The 14,573-nt window shown below is 41.8% G+C and overlaps 1 protein-coding gene across 2 annotated transcripts in view; it reads right to left on the bottom strand.

Annotated features, from left to right (window-relative positions):
* The window catches only part of NEGR1 (neuronal growth regulator 1), a 1,020,236-nt gene that overhangs the window by 447,792 nt on the left and 557,871 nt on the right, over positions 1-14,573 (bottom strand). The gene's annotated exons all lie outside the window — the stretch shown is intronic.

Here is a 14,573-nt window from a genome sequence, read left to right as displayed (position 1 = left end):
AGAACAAGAAGCCAAGGGAAATTCATATAAGATTTCTTAGTCACAGAATGAGAGATGAAATCCTTAAAGCAACATGAGAAACTCCACTGAAGTACCAAGATGAAGAGATAACAGTTCTAAGAGACATCCCATGGGAGGTATGGATGAAGAGACGGGAATATGGATTTTTGACAGACCTGTTATGTACAAATGACATACAATACAGATGGCTGATACCAGAGGGACTACTTTTCAACTTTAAAGGTCAAAGATTCAATATTAACTTGATACATAAAGCTCAAGCATTCATCCAAAAGAACTTGTTGCAGGACCAGAAATTGGAGAAGAAGATGCAAGCTCATCGTCAGAATCAGAAAAAAAAGATGAAGCAAGGGGCAGTGTGAAGACTAGAAAGCAAAGCAAGGAGGAAAACAAACAAGGTAGTAAGAGAGACAAGAAATAATGGCCAAAAACTCTCTAGAAATGTTTTCAATTAATGTTAATGGATTGAACTCCCCTCAAAAAATACCATTTGCATATTTGAAAAAAATTAAGGCAGAGATAATATGCCTTCAAGAAACGCATATTAAGGATAAAGAAAGAAGGTTGCTGAACTGTAAGAATTTGGGATCCCCATTTATTGCAGCAGATCAAGTGAAGAAGAGGATTAGTAACATATATACAGGAAAGATTGAATCCAAAACTAATTTATGCTTGTGACCAAGGAAGGATCTTAATCACTGAATTCCAGAAAGGCCAAAGAAAAACGTTAGTTGTGAACATCTATGCCCCAAATGAAGAAAAAGAAAAATTCTACCAGAAACTCTCAGAGCGTATATCCTACTTGAATTACAATGACATATATATAGTGGGAGACTTCAATGCAATGGTAGACAAAAGTTTGGATAGAAAACAGGTGAAGAACCGGAAAAAAGGGGGGGGAACCCTCCCCAAGAAATTTTTTGAATTTGCAGAGGAAATGGCCCTTGTGGATTTATGGAGAATACGAAACCCAAATTCAACCAATTATACCTTCTATTCTGACTACCAGAAATTGGAAAGGAATTTAAAAGAAGAGGAAGATAATCTAAAAGACACCCCTGGAAAAGATACAGTAAAACTGAAGATAAAGATACTGCAACATAAACTTAACTTGATATTGATGGAGGAGATGGAGAAAAAAATTAAATTTGCAAAATTAAATTACTTTGAAAATGCAAATCAACCCACAAGGTGACTAGCTTACAAATTAAGAAGAGAAAACTGTAAAAGACAAATAATATCATTGAGGGATGAAAAAGGAGAATAGAAAATACTCCAGGAGGAAATAAAGAAGGTGGTAGAACTCTTTTATAAGAAGCTTTAAGGGAAAATGACTGTCCATCCAGAGCAACAAGAAGCATATTTAAAGAATATGGGACTGAAGAAATTTAAGGAAGAACAGAGAAAAATTTTAAATGATCCAATTACTATGAACGAAATAGCACAGGCAATTAAAAGACAAAATAAGGGAAAATCTCCAGGACCAGATGGCATTCCTGCTGAATTCTACCTATGTTTTGAAAAGACCCTAATAGCCCCATTCAAGTGCTTGATGGAAAAAAATATGGGATACAGAATCCTTACCAGAGACTTGGAAAGAAGCCACGATTTCTCTAATACCAAAGGAAGGAGCGGACTTGAAAGAAATTAAAAACTACAGACCAATCTCACTGTTAAATGTAGACTATAAAATCTTTGCAACTATACTCTCATGGAGAATGAAGAAAATATTGGACCATATGATTCATCAAGACCAAGCGGGTTTTCTAACAGGAAGACAGACTAGCCACAACATAAGAAAAACATTAAATATTTTGGAATACTATGAGGCCCACTCAGAAAAACAGCTAGCTCTAATGTTTCTTGATGCAGAGAAAGCCTTTGACAATCTTAACTGGCAATTTATGTTTAAACAATTAGGAGAGACGCAATGTGGAGAATTTTTTCTTAGAATAATCCGAAAAATCTATGATAAACAAAAAACCAGAATCTTAGTTAATGGCCAACTAACAGAACCAATAAAAATCGAAAAAGGAACGAGACAAGGCTGTCCACTATCACCCCTTCTGTTCATAATAACATTGGAAACACTTATGGATAAGATAAGAAATTCAGATTGAATTAGAGGAGTTAGAATTAAGAAGCAAGAATATAAAGTACAAGTGTTTGCAGATGATCTAGTCTTCATTTTAGAAGAACCTTTAACATCAATCCAGGAACTCCTGCAAGAAATTAAGGAATATGGTGCCTTGGCAGGCCTAAAAATAAACACTCAAAAGACAAAGCTCATTACAAAGAACTTGCAGAAACAGCAGATGGAAGAACTAACTCAAAAATCACAGCTTGTAATTGAAAAGAGGATAAAATACCTAGGAATCTGGATGACTAATAGATGTAGTTCTCTGTATGACGATAATTATATGACATTAATAAAAGCAATTTAAAATGATCTGGAAAGATGGAAAGACCTGCAGATATCATTTCTGGGAAGAACTGCGGTGATAAAAATGAATGTTCTACCAAGAGTTCTATTCTTGTTCCAAAGCATACCAGTAGGGGTATCCCAAGCTTTTTTCAAGGAACTTAACCAGGCTGTACAGTCTTTTATTTGGCAGAATAAAAGACCACGAATTAAACTGAAAGCGTTACAAGACACAAAGGAAAAAGCAGATTTTGCTTTACCAGATTGGGGGTTATACTATAAGGCCTGTGCGTTGACTTGGTTGAGAGAATGGATTACCCTGGAAAACGAAAGACTTTTAAATCTGGAAGGACATGACTTATTGATGGGCTGGCATGCATTGCTCTGGTATAAAAAATGGGAATACCATAAATACTTCAAAAATCATTGGATAAGGAAGGCATTAGTGATGGTTTGGGAAAGAATAAGACTCGTCTTTTATGAGAAAATCCCTTTGTGGGTCTCCCCAATCGAAGCATTTACACAACCTAACTTGAAAAAAGAGGGGAAAACCCCTACCTACAAGGTACTCTTGAAACCAGGTGGTCTATTAAAAAACCCAAAAGAAATGACAGATTTAGACATTGAGTTGGGATGGTGGGGCCAGGCACAATTGGAATCTAGATATAAAAAAGACAAGGTAATGGACTTCTACAAAAAGGATGAGAATATTGACATGATAATGTGTGGTGCCAATGTTAAAACAATAAAGAAATTATATAGTATGCTTTTAAATGCAAAATTACAGGGGGAGGAAGTTAAAGATAGCATGATAAAATGGGCAGAGAATGTGGGATACACAATTGACTTAGAGCAATGGTAGCAAATGTGGAAGGGAAATTTAAGGATGACGAAAGCAGCCTCTTTGAAAGAAAATATTTACAAAATGTTTTATAGATGGCATCTAACTCCTATTAGGATAGCCAAAATGTCTTTAAATATGTCAAATAAATGTTGGAAATGTGAGAGTAACCCGGGTTCATATTATTCTATGTGGTGGACATGTAAAAAAGCAGCAGAGTTCTGGAAGATGGTCCACAAAATGATTCAACAGATACTTAAGATTTCATTGCCTTTGAAACCAGAACTCTTTTTATTAAACCACATGGTGGTTCCAGTTAATAAAAACTAAAAACATTTGATTTTGAATATAATCACAACAGCCAGGATACTATATGCAAAACTTTGGAAAACGACAGTCATCCCAACACAAGAAAGTCTGATTGAAAGGATTCTTGAGACAGCTGAAATTGATAAATTGTCGAGTTTATTGAAAGAGATGGACAATACAATATATAATGACATTTGGGACCCATTTTATAGCTGGATACAGAGGAAATCTGAAGAAACCTAGCTCTTACTTAGGATGAAGACTTTTATGGACATTATTTAAAATGAATGGAAAAAATTGCAAATAAGTGGCTGATCTGCAGAACATATTGATGTGACAAGAAATATATTAGATTGAATGGTGCAATAGAGTGATATAACATGAATTTCTTTTCCCCATCCCTCTTTATTCTGTATTCTCTTTTCTTAGTAAAAAAATAAAAAAATTATTATAAAAAACCCCCAAAAAACTATACAGTAGATGATTTGATTAGGAAAGAACTTGTTGCCCAGTGGAGAAAAATTTAGGTGCCAGTTTTCACAGTGCAAAGTATTCTGCCCAGGACAAAATTGTAATAATATTGGATCTTCTCTTTCGGGTGGGAATGAAAAGCATTTTGATGTTTCAATGAGGCACACACAGACATCAAAATCAGACTGGCTGTGAAAGCGGTGATGAGAGAAAATTAAATCCCTCTTTCTGAACGCTTTCGTATGATATGCTGGCCAGTATCTACCAGAGAAGATGCAATTGTGAAGGTTGGCTAGGTCTACATTCACACTGCCAACTGGAACTGGAAGAAAAACATCCCAAATTAGACAAGATCCAGTACTGCTGTTAGTGAATTTTCCTGCTACAATTGAGTTAATCTACTTTCCTTCCTTTTTAATGCTCTTAACGAGTCATGCTCTTAAGAGCATATTTTCTTTTGTTGGAAGTGGCACATTTGACACACAGCTAGGTCTCATAGAAGCCAAAGCTGGAAAGCACTGGGGCAATAAATGGGGAATTATAGTGAACCAGGGTTTTTTGGCACTAAAACATTGCTATTATGGTCCTGCCTTCAGTATTCAAACAAGATACGACAAAAAGATCACCAAGTAAGGCGAATGCAGCCCATAGCAAAACATCAAACAAAAGCATCATGTTTCCTATCCCACTTTTTTTATTAGAGAAGTTATTTAAGTTTGTAATTAACTGGTTCAGTAGACATATTTGTCCAGCACATAATATTCAGTTGTATTAAGAATCAGGTGTCATTTCCCTCAGAAGATCTCTGCTGGCTTGGAATGTGAAAAGAAGTCTTTTTAAATAGCCAGCATTCAGCAAAGCAAGCATGTAAAGCCAATTGCTTTAAAAGGGCATACACAAAAGCTTGTTAATATTAACTGCTTACATTCAACAAAACTTTAGTTGTTTTAGTGATAAGCAGAGTCTCCCATTCATTCTGGGTGATTGATTTGAAGCTGGCCTTAGTACATTCAAAATATCAGAAAACTGTTGAATTTATTTCTATCATGATTTGATCCTATAGCATTTCTGATGGCATCATGAGTAGAGATGGACACGATCCAAAAAAAAAAACCAATTAAGCCATTCGTGGATCTGGGCTGCTGCCGAACCCAGGCCACCATTCTAACCGATCAAGTCCCATTTCCGATCCGGAATAGGGAAGGCCAAAGCTGGAGGGCGCCCCGCTGTTTCCAGCGATATAGGAACAGTGGTTGGTAGCAGCAGCTCTTCTGCTGTGCGTGGGCCTTCAGAGCAGCATAGGAGGCCAAAAATGGCCTTCCTGCCCCTGGGAAATGGCCATTTAAACTGTCTTTTAATACAAACCAGACGAACCAGTAGACCAGTTCATGGAAGTTCATGGAAACAAGCTTCCACGTACCACCGGTTTACGAAACACGAACCGGACTGGTTCATGGTTTTTTTGGGTTCATATTCAAGTTCATGCCCATCTTTAATCATGAGATCCCAACTCCTATCATCCCCTCCAGCTTATCTGGTCTAATAAAACATCAGCATTAGCAGGGGCAGGAAGCACTCACTGGAGGCCTGTTTCTGTCCAAAGTGTCTACTGGAGTGCTGCTGTGAAAACAGGTCAGGCTCCAGGTAACCTAGGAAATAATAATTTTTCCCAGGGGACCTGACATTCTTTTCATGGAGGCTTCTCTGTACTCACCTTCTATTCAACTAGTGTTGCAACAAGAACTATCACAGCTGTCAGAGTAGGCGGGTAGGCTGACATGAGATTTTCTTTCTGCATAAGTTACAACCCAAATTCCTAACCGAAGATGCAAAATCTCCCTTAGGAAACAGTTCTATACAAATTCCAGATTTAATAAAGAAAGTGCACAGTGCTTATAAGCGCATAAATACACAAGTTAATAAATATCACAATAGATCCAATAAATACCTATAAATATCAATAAATATGTTCACATCCTATAGCTCTTATTTTCCATGCAGACATTACAAGAAAAAATGTATGATCTGATGTTGTAAGTAAGAGTTTATTATGGTGATCAACAATGTTAGGGACCATGCATAGGACCAGAGTTTCTTGATATGTCTTTTGTGCTTGTGTAACTCAGGAAAAGGTTTCTGTATATCCATAAAGTCCTTGAAAAAGATACTTCAAAACAGGATTAGAGCTAGCAGTCTGTTGGACCTTATGGGCATTTAATCCTGGACTTGGTATAATAGTGGCTTGGAATGCAATCTGAGCAGACAAGACTGTTAAGAGTCAACTGGTTGGCTTGGTAGCTTACAAGAATATAGGTGTTGATCCTGAAATGATAAAGCACAAATATAAAGGAAGGAAAGCATCTAACACTTAACTGGCATTGGACTTACTGCTGATTCCGGATTAATATATTGCATCAATACTGGAACACATTTCCAGCCGACCGCTTATAAGTACTTTGATGTGGAGAGATAAAGAACTACTTTGGGTCCTTAGAAATAATGAATTGGGACTTTAAGAGTTACAGGATGTGAACAAATTTATTGGTATTTATAAGTATTTATTGGACATATTGTGATACTTATTAACTTGTGTATTTATTCACTTATAAGCACTGTGCAATTCCATTATTAAATCTAGAATTTGTATAGAACTATTTCCCGTGAAAGATTTTGCATCTTCTGCTAGGAATCTAGGTTCCGTGGTGCCATTTAAGTGTGTTAAGTTACAAGAAAGAGGAAAATGAATATTTTGAGTAGCCAAGGTTTGTATTATGAAATATAATAAATTTGCTATGAAATATATGGCCAAAATACGTACTCAAACAACTTTTTGTTTAGTGAACATCTTCTTAATGGGGGGGGGGTCACTTCTCTCTCTCTCTTTCTCTCATTATACAAATATTGGTACAAATAAAGATTAAAACTTGTCCCTTGGATTTGTTTGTTTGGGGGACAGTGGTGAATTGCCAAGCAGCCTTCCCCCATCACTTCTGCTGCTAGTGTGTTCGCAGGGAATGCAAAAACAAACTATAATTGCAGGAGGCAGTACCACGTGGAACACTATAATGTGTGCCAATATTAAGATCTGAGAACTCTTGGAACTTTCACTGAAAAAGCTGATAAATGTCTAGGCATTTCCAAATCAAGATAAAGGGAGTTTGCCGTTCATGTTTGAAAGTATCTGCAGATCTTGATCAACTTGAAAAAAGCCAAGTAATATTTTTACCTTATGTATCTCTCATCAGAACACAGGAAGTAAGTCAGGCAAAGTTTCTTTTTCTTACCACACAATCGGAATTGTCAGTGGAACAGTAAGAGAAATAGCATGGGAAAAAGCATGCTATGAGCACGTACTGACTTTATAAAGTCTGCTGAAACTGCTCAGCTAATAGTTTGCATATTGACTTGGTGAAGTGTTCCAATAAATTATAACAAAAAGTGTTTACAAAGAATCAAATTCCTTCACAAACATCAGGCCATGTATTGTCAAGCAGTGAACTACTGACTTTTAAATCCAGAAAAGTTTTTTTTTCCTGCAAGAACAAATAGTTCAACCCCAAGAATTATTTCCTAGAACTCAGGAGGATTCTGTCTAGACCTGCTTAAGATTGCTCTCTAAGATACTTTCTTGAAGAATTCGGCTTGCCTGGCTGCAGCATAGCTGCATAAGCTGGGAGCCAGCCTTTGCAGCCCCACCTGGAGGGAGAGACAGGCTCCCTTCTCGGGCATATGGGGCTTTGGCCGGGGGTGGAGCCAGGAGCTTTTTACTGGCGGCTCTGCTTTCCCCGGCCGTAGTTGCTTTGCACGCTTGGAAGAAGCAGGAGCAACTTGTTTATTCTTCCAAGCAGTGAGGGCTGTGCTGCAGGCGTTTGCAGCTGCAGCGCTCTCGGTGGCTACAACGGTGGCATTTTTGGCAGCTGTTTGGGCATCAGCGGCATTTGGGGCGGTGGCGGCAGTTTTGATGGCATGGCAATCACATCTGCAGCCTGTTTGCCACCTGGGTCGTCCTCTTTTTAATCGCCGCAGTTTTCCTCGCAGCCTTTAGAGGGGGAAGACCTTTGTGGCTGGTTGGGGGTAACAGGCTTGGGTTGGGACTGGGCTGGGCTACAGGTGAAGCGGACGTTTCCTTCTCTCTCTCTGGGGAATGTGGGGTGGTGCTTAATGGTGCCCCCCCATAAACCCTTCCCCCACAATAGGCCTGTCTCCCTTTACCTTGGCTTTATTAGCTGACCAACATTTAAGCCCATCTCTTTTGTTGGTGGGTTTTTAGAGGGGGGGCTTTCTTTGCCTTCCTACATTTCTGCGTGGCAGCTATTTTGTGTGGTTGTTTATTAGGGGGCAGTATTTCTGGCCAGGGTATTCTACACCTGCCTGGCCCCCTGCCTGGTGGTCATTTTGAGGCTGTTTTGGGGGGCAGCCATTTTCTGTGAGCTTCTGTATGGCTGTTGTGGCATCATCTGTTGGGGGGTTACGGAATTTCTGTCACTCATTAAGTGGTTTGGCTGATAACCAGTCCTCTTTGAGTACTTGATTTAGGGGCTTATACACTACTCAATAACCAAGTTTCATGATGCCTCCTAAAAAAGGGGGGGTCAATCCAAGGACAAGCAGCCTGCTAAGAGGCCTGCACCTAGGAAGCCTCCGCCAGCCCTTTCCTCCTCAGATGAGGATGACAGTGGCCCAAGCAAGCAGGAGCTTTTGGAACATATTGCAGCCCTTGAGAGGACCAGAAGTGGTACAGCGCCAGCAGGGGCACCCTTTTAGGCCCGCAGAACCTCTAAGAAAGTCTCTAGAACTGAATTTTACACAGATGTTTTGTCTCATCTTTCTGCTCTTGAGGGGTCATCAAGAGAGGTGGTGGGTGATGGCAGCGGCAGCCATGCACCAATGGCATCGACTGAGTGAATTGTGGATGTCGAGCAGGAGTGGCCAATGGACAGTGGGCAGGTGGCCATAGCGGTTTAACTGGCAGTATCCAAGGGTAACTCAGCTCTGCCACAGCAGGCTTGCAACTGGCCTTGGGTTCAACCAGCTGCCACTGGGTTTCCAGCTTCTACATCTTCATTCTCATCTCCCATGTAGGGTTGGACTTTGGTGGGTCTACCTGCTTGGCCTGGTTTCACCACTGGGTCACTGAGTCACCAACATCCACAGGTCACACCTGCCCAAGGGGGTTGTAACAGTGGGGATAGCCAAGCCTACCCTTTTTCTGAAGTAGGGTGGCCTTACGGTTTTGGCCCCCAATGGGTCCCCAATGGAGGTGGAGAAGAAGGATAAAGATGATCTAGACTAGAGGGATAAGAAAAAGATTAGGCAGAGGGGGATTAACTGGACCTAGTCACGTTGGTTGCCTGGGTGTATTTATGCAGGTGTATTGGCTAGGGCGCAGCCCTGGAGGGCTCTCTCCCCATTTCCAGTACATGAATATCATCTACAAGGGATACACTGATTTTGAGGCGGCGGCTTGGCTGGGGTATGACGAAGAGATTCGCATGCGTGCGGTCTTGAACCCGAGCCTCCCTTGGGACCAAATTCACAAGCAACTTTGGCTGCAGGTAATGGCCCCTGCCAAATCTAATTTGGGAGATAGATCTGACAGTGGTCATCTGATATTTTGGTCTTCACAAGCGTCAGGTACCCATACCCCTGTGGGGCAGCAGGTTCGATTCCGGCTGCTTTGTTGGGACTTTATGTCCAAAGGGGTGTGCAACAGGAAGTCATGCAAATACAAGCATGAGTGCCCCTCCTGCACTGGAGCCCACCCATACGCAGCTTGCCCCAAAGCAAAGCAAAGTAAGTGCTCTGGAGGTGGAGGTGGCCAGCAGGGGATTGGTAAAGGGGCCCAGTCCAGTGAAGCTGAGGGTATTTGAGCACTTGCTTCATGTTTACCCTTGGCGCCAGGGTACCCTTGGCACCAGCTGGCATTGTGCAGTGTGCCAGGCTCTTGGCAGAATTTATGCCTCTTGCTGAGGAACTGGGTGTTCCTTTAGCGCATGAAAAAACAGAGGGTCCTTCGGTAGTCTTAACATTTCTTGGTATAGAATTAAACATGGTCCAACAGACATTGAGGTTACCTTTGGAAAAGGTGGTAGATCGCAGAGCATGGCTGGATGAATATTTGAGTAAGGGCAAAGTGACTCTTCTTGAGTTGCAGCAATTAGTTGGCCATTTAAATTTTGCCTGTAAGGTGGTTTCCCTAGAGAGGGCTTTCCTCAGATGGCTGTGCAATGCTATGGGGTTCTTGAGGTTGCCTCATCATCGGCTATGGATCAAGTAAAGGTATGCGGGAGGACTGCAGGTCTGGCGGGAATTCTTAGATACTTTCAACAGGATGACTTTTTGGAGGGAAGACCTATTGTTAGAGGCAGAACTCCAAGTCACTTCTAACACCTCTGGATCTATGGGTTTTGGAGTATTTTTTTGAGGCCACTCATGTGCCGATCAATGGCCAGCAGACTGGATAGCACAGGGGTTGCCCAAAGACCTTACGGTTTTGGAATTTTTCCCTTTGTTTGTGGCAGTGTGGCTTTGGGGACCAGAGTTGGCCAATCAAGCAGTCCATTTTGGGTGCAACAACTTAGCAGTCGTGCATGTGGTCAATACTGTCATCCAAATCCCCCAGGGTAATAAGGCTTGTGCGTGCCTTCACCCTGAAATGCCTGCAGTTAAATATTCTATTTAGGGCCAGACACATTCCAGGAATTAACAGTAGTGTGGCAGATGTTTTGTATCACCAACGGATGGAACAATTCTGGCAGCTTGCCCCTAGGGCCAATCGGCACCCAGCACAGATGCCCTGAGAGCTTTGGCAGCTTGGACAGCAGAAGCGAGCAGGGCGATCCAACTGTCCATTGCTTCTAGCACATGCAGGGCCTACGACTGTGTGGTAGGGTAGCTTCATGGATTTAGGAAGGTGGCTGGGCTTCGGCAGCTATGGCCTATTCCGCCTGAACACCTGATGCACTTTTGTGTGGTTCAACGTGGGAGGGACCTTTCTATCAGGTCCATTAAGGGACAGCTGGCACATGGCGAGCAAGGCACATGGCCTAGCAAATGCCACTGGAGATTTCAGGATTCGTAAAATTTTGGAGGGCTGGAGGGTGACCCCAGGCAGCCCATCTCTCCATCAGTTTTACAAGGGTTGGGAGCCACTTGGGGGGAAGTGTGTCCCTCAGTATATGAAAGGAAGCTCTTTCATGCTGCTTCCTTAACAGCATTCTTTGGAGCCCTCCCAGTCAGTGAGTTGGTGTCCCAGTCTTCTAAGGACAGTTCTGGCTGGGCTTTGACAGCCCAGGATATTAAATTTGTAGGGGATAAAGTCTCCATTTGTATCTGGCAGTCCAAGACAGACCAGCAGCAGTGGGGAACTACTTTTCTCCTGGGTCCCTGTGTGGATCATCAGCTTTGCCCTGTTAGGGCCCTCAGGGAGTATGTGCAGCTGTGTGGGGACTGTCAGGGGATGGTGTTTCACCATGAGGATCAGAGCCCTTCAACTAAATATCAGTTTGGCACAGTTACAGAAAGGGCTCTTAAGAAAATTGGTTTGTCAGGGGTCAAATTCGGCACCCATTCCTTTAGGATTGGGGCTACCTCTATGGCAGCAGCTATGGGATATCCTCACTGGATGATACAGCATGTGGGCAGGTGGCGGTCAGGGGCGTTTCGAACCTACATCCGCCCCTTGCTTCAGTTTTAAGTGGCCATAGTAATTGCTCTTTCTTTAGGTGCCGTGTCGGGCCAAGGGAAGAAAAGGATCCTGATTTATAGCCACAGCAGGGTGTTCTGGGTGGCCTATCAAGCTAGGAGAATGCTGATTGAATCCCAGCTGGGCTTGAGTGCTGTGGCCACTGTCGAATGGCAGGGACAGCACCGTCTTAGATGGCTGGGCCTACTGCTGCTCTTGTTTTGGGGAAGGACGGGTCCTCCCTCACACATTTTGGTTATCCACCTTGGTGGTAATAACCTGAGGTTAGCGCAGGGAAAGGCCCTGTCACTGCAGGTAGCTGAAGACCTTCGGGCTATAAGCAGCCAATGGCCAGGCGAGCTTATATTTTGCAACATCCGAGAAATAGGGCTAAATTTGCCCACTTCTACCAAGGCGACGGTGTACACCTGTCGACTGAGGGCAATGAGATATTTCACAATGACCTGCAGCAAGGGCTTCGGTTGGCTTTAAGCCACCTGTGAGATGTGAGGGTCTAAGCAGAGGCTTGACCCTTGCAGTGGCAGGAGAATTTTGGGAATAGGACACAGGTCAGTGAGCACCCAGTGGCGCTTCCCCCCATGGGTGGGGAACAAGGTCTGCCAACAGTGCGGTATGCTTGTGACGGCTACATAACACAGGCAGATGCATGCAGGGATCCCCAGGGAACAAGGCCTTCCCTCATGCTGTAAGGCTGGGGCATTAGGTACTTGATGGGGGGATCCATTTGCCTGGCTGGCCGGGCTGCAGCCATTCCAAGGATGGCCTACACCCAAGGCTGTGGGGCTCACCCAGACAGGTCAAAGTGGAGGTTCAGGGATGACCCCATGGATTGACCTGTACCGCTTAGTTAGCCCTTGTCGTGGTTTATGTTTATGGTCATGTTAATAAATGGCCTTTAGTTCCAAGCCTGTGTCTATCTCTTCATTCTGGCTGGGGTTGCAAACACATTTGGATCTCAGGAAATATATAAGGAACAAATGCAAAATAATTGTTCAAAAAATCGTCTGGAAAGACCTTTAGAAGAGACAGAAACAGAGAGCAAACAGTTCACACAACTGGTGGATGGTGGGGTGGGGAGCAGGGGTGAGATTCCAACATAGAAATATAAGGGTTGATACAGTTACTTGAGCCCCTCTGTATAATATTTCTTGTATATTCAGTTACATTCTCTGTTTTATTTTATTTATGGGACAACTTTTGGCTTTCTTCTTATATTGATTGCCTTTAATCAAATTTCAAAAGAGCCAGGAGGTTGCAGCTATTATTGTCCCATAAATCCAAAAGAATCTATTCACCTTCTCCTATAAGGTTCCATTGAAACCATATCCAACCGTAGCAGCAATACCAGTTAGAAAAGCCTGCTCTAAATTATTGGAACATTGACTTTCTTTGAGTTAGATTCCCAGGAGGCATGCCACAGGGAAACCAATTTCCCAGGAACTGCAATACACATCCCACTGGATGCACCATGGAGTTGTGGATTTCTTTTTCTTTCCCTGCCCTCTGTTTTTTTTAAATAAAAAGCAGCTTCATTTATGAAAAGGCTGTGACTGGGAATGAGAGTGCGACAGGAAAAGATACTTGTAAACCCTTTGTACTTTAAAAACTCCTTGGCTGCTTTTCTGTTCCATATGGAAAAGAGACCTTCTATTTTGTTAACTTGCATGGGGAAGAAACTGTTGTATGAAGAGATTTTTAGTAGGTAAGTGTGCGAATGGTAAAGAATTAAGTAGCAGCACCTTCTGCTATTCTTCCACCCCAAACTGTGAACTTCTATGGTTGTTTTTTATTTTTAAAAAAATTGAGATGGGACTTTACAGAGCAATCCTAGGCAGAGTTGTATCCCAAGTCCATCAAAGTTAGAAGTTAGAAAGATCTACTCTTATGGTTCCTTGGGGCAAATTCACTAAAGGCACCAGCAAAACTGGAGAAAATCTGTTTTTATCAGGTGTTACATTTCAAACATCCTAAATAATAATAATAACATAATAATAATAACAGTTGATACCACTCTTCAGGCCAACTTAATGCCCACTCAGAGCTGCTTACAAAGTGTGTTATTGGCCTCACAACAATCACTCTGTGAGGTGGGTGGGGCTGAGAGAGCTCTGAGAAGCTGTGACTGACCCAAGGTCACCCAGATGGCTTCAAGTGGAGGAGTGGGGAATCAAACCTGGTTCTTCAGATTGGAGTCCTGCTGCTCTTAACCACTACATCAACTGGCTAATAAAAGAACTGGGAATGGAAGGAGAGGAGAGATACCTATTGACCCCAGACCCAAATGCCCATGCATATAGCCAAATGTTTGCATTAAGCTATATGAGGTCTTCTTATATACAAATAGGAATTTTGCTCACACACAAAAGCAGGGTGATTATAAGTGCCTCTTAAAATAACTTCTTCTCAGACATAGATACCTCTGGAGCTACTATCAACAGCTCCATATCATTTAAAAGTGCTACAGCAACAAATATGTCATCTCTCTCTCTCTCTCTCTCTCTCTGTGTGTGTGTGTGTGTCTACCTTTGAATTTGATAAAAAGTTAATTCAAGTTAAATATTAAAGAAAAGTTAAATTACTTCATAAAATACAGTGATTATTTTTAAAGTCTTTGTTAATAAGAAATAAATCAAATCTGAAGTGTTCTGCAAAGGTATTACAAGGATTATAAACATTCAAAATATCCAGCTTACTCTAATTAATATTGACTTCCAGAGCTGAATATTCAAAATCCTTTCTAATTAGGATTTCAACTGTTAGTTAATGATTTTGCTAAGATATTATGAGGTTAGGAGAATTCATTT

Source organism: Eublepharis macularius, chromosome 5, assembly GCF_028583425.1.
Source record: "Eublepharis macularius isolate TG4126 chromosome 5, MPM_Emac_v1.0, whole genome shotgun sequence".
Taxonomy (NCBI): domain Eukaryota; kingdom Metazoa; phylum Chordata; class Lepidosauria; order Squamata; family Eublepharidae; genus Eublepharis; species Eublepharis macularius.
Note: the sequence above shows the minus strand (reverse complement) of the source record. Positions and strands in the feature narration are given on the sequence as shown.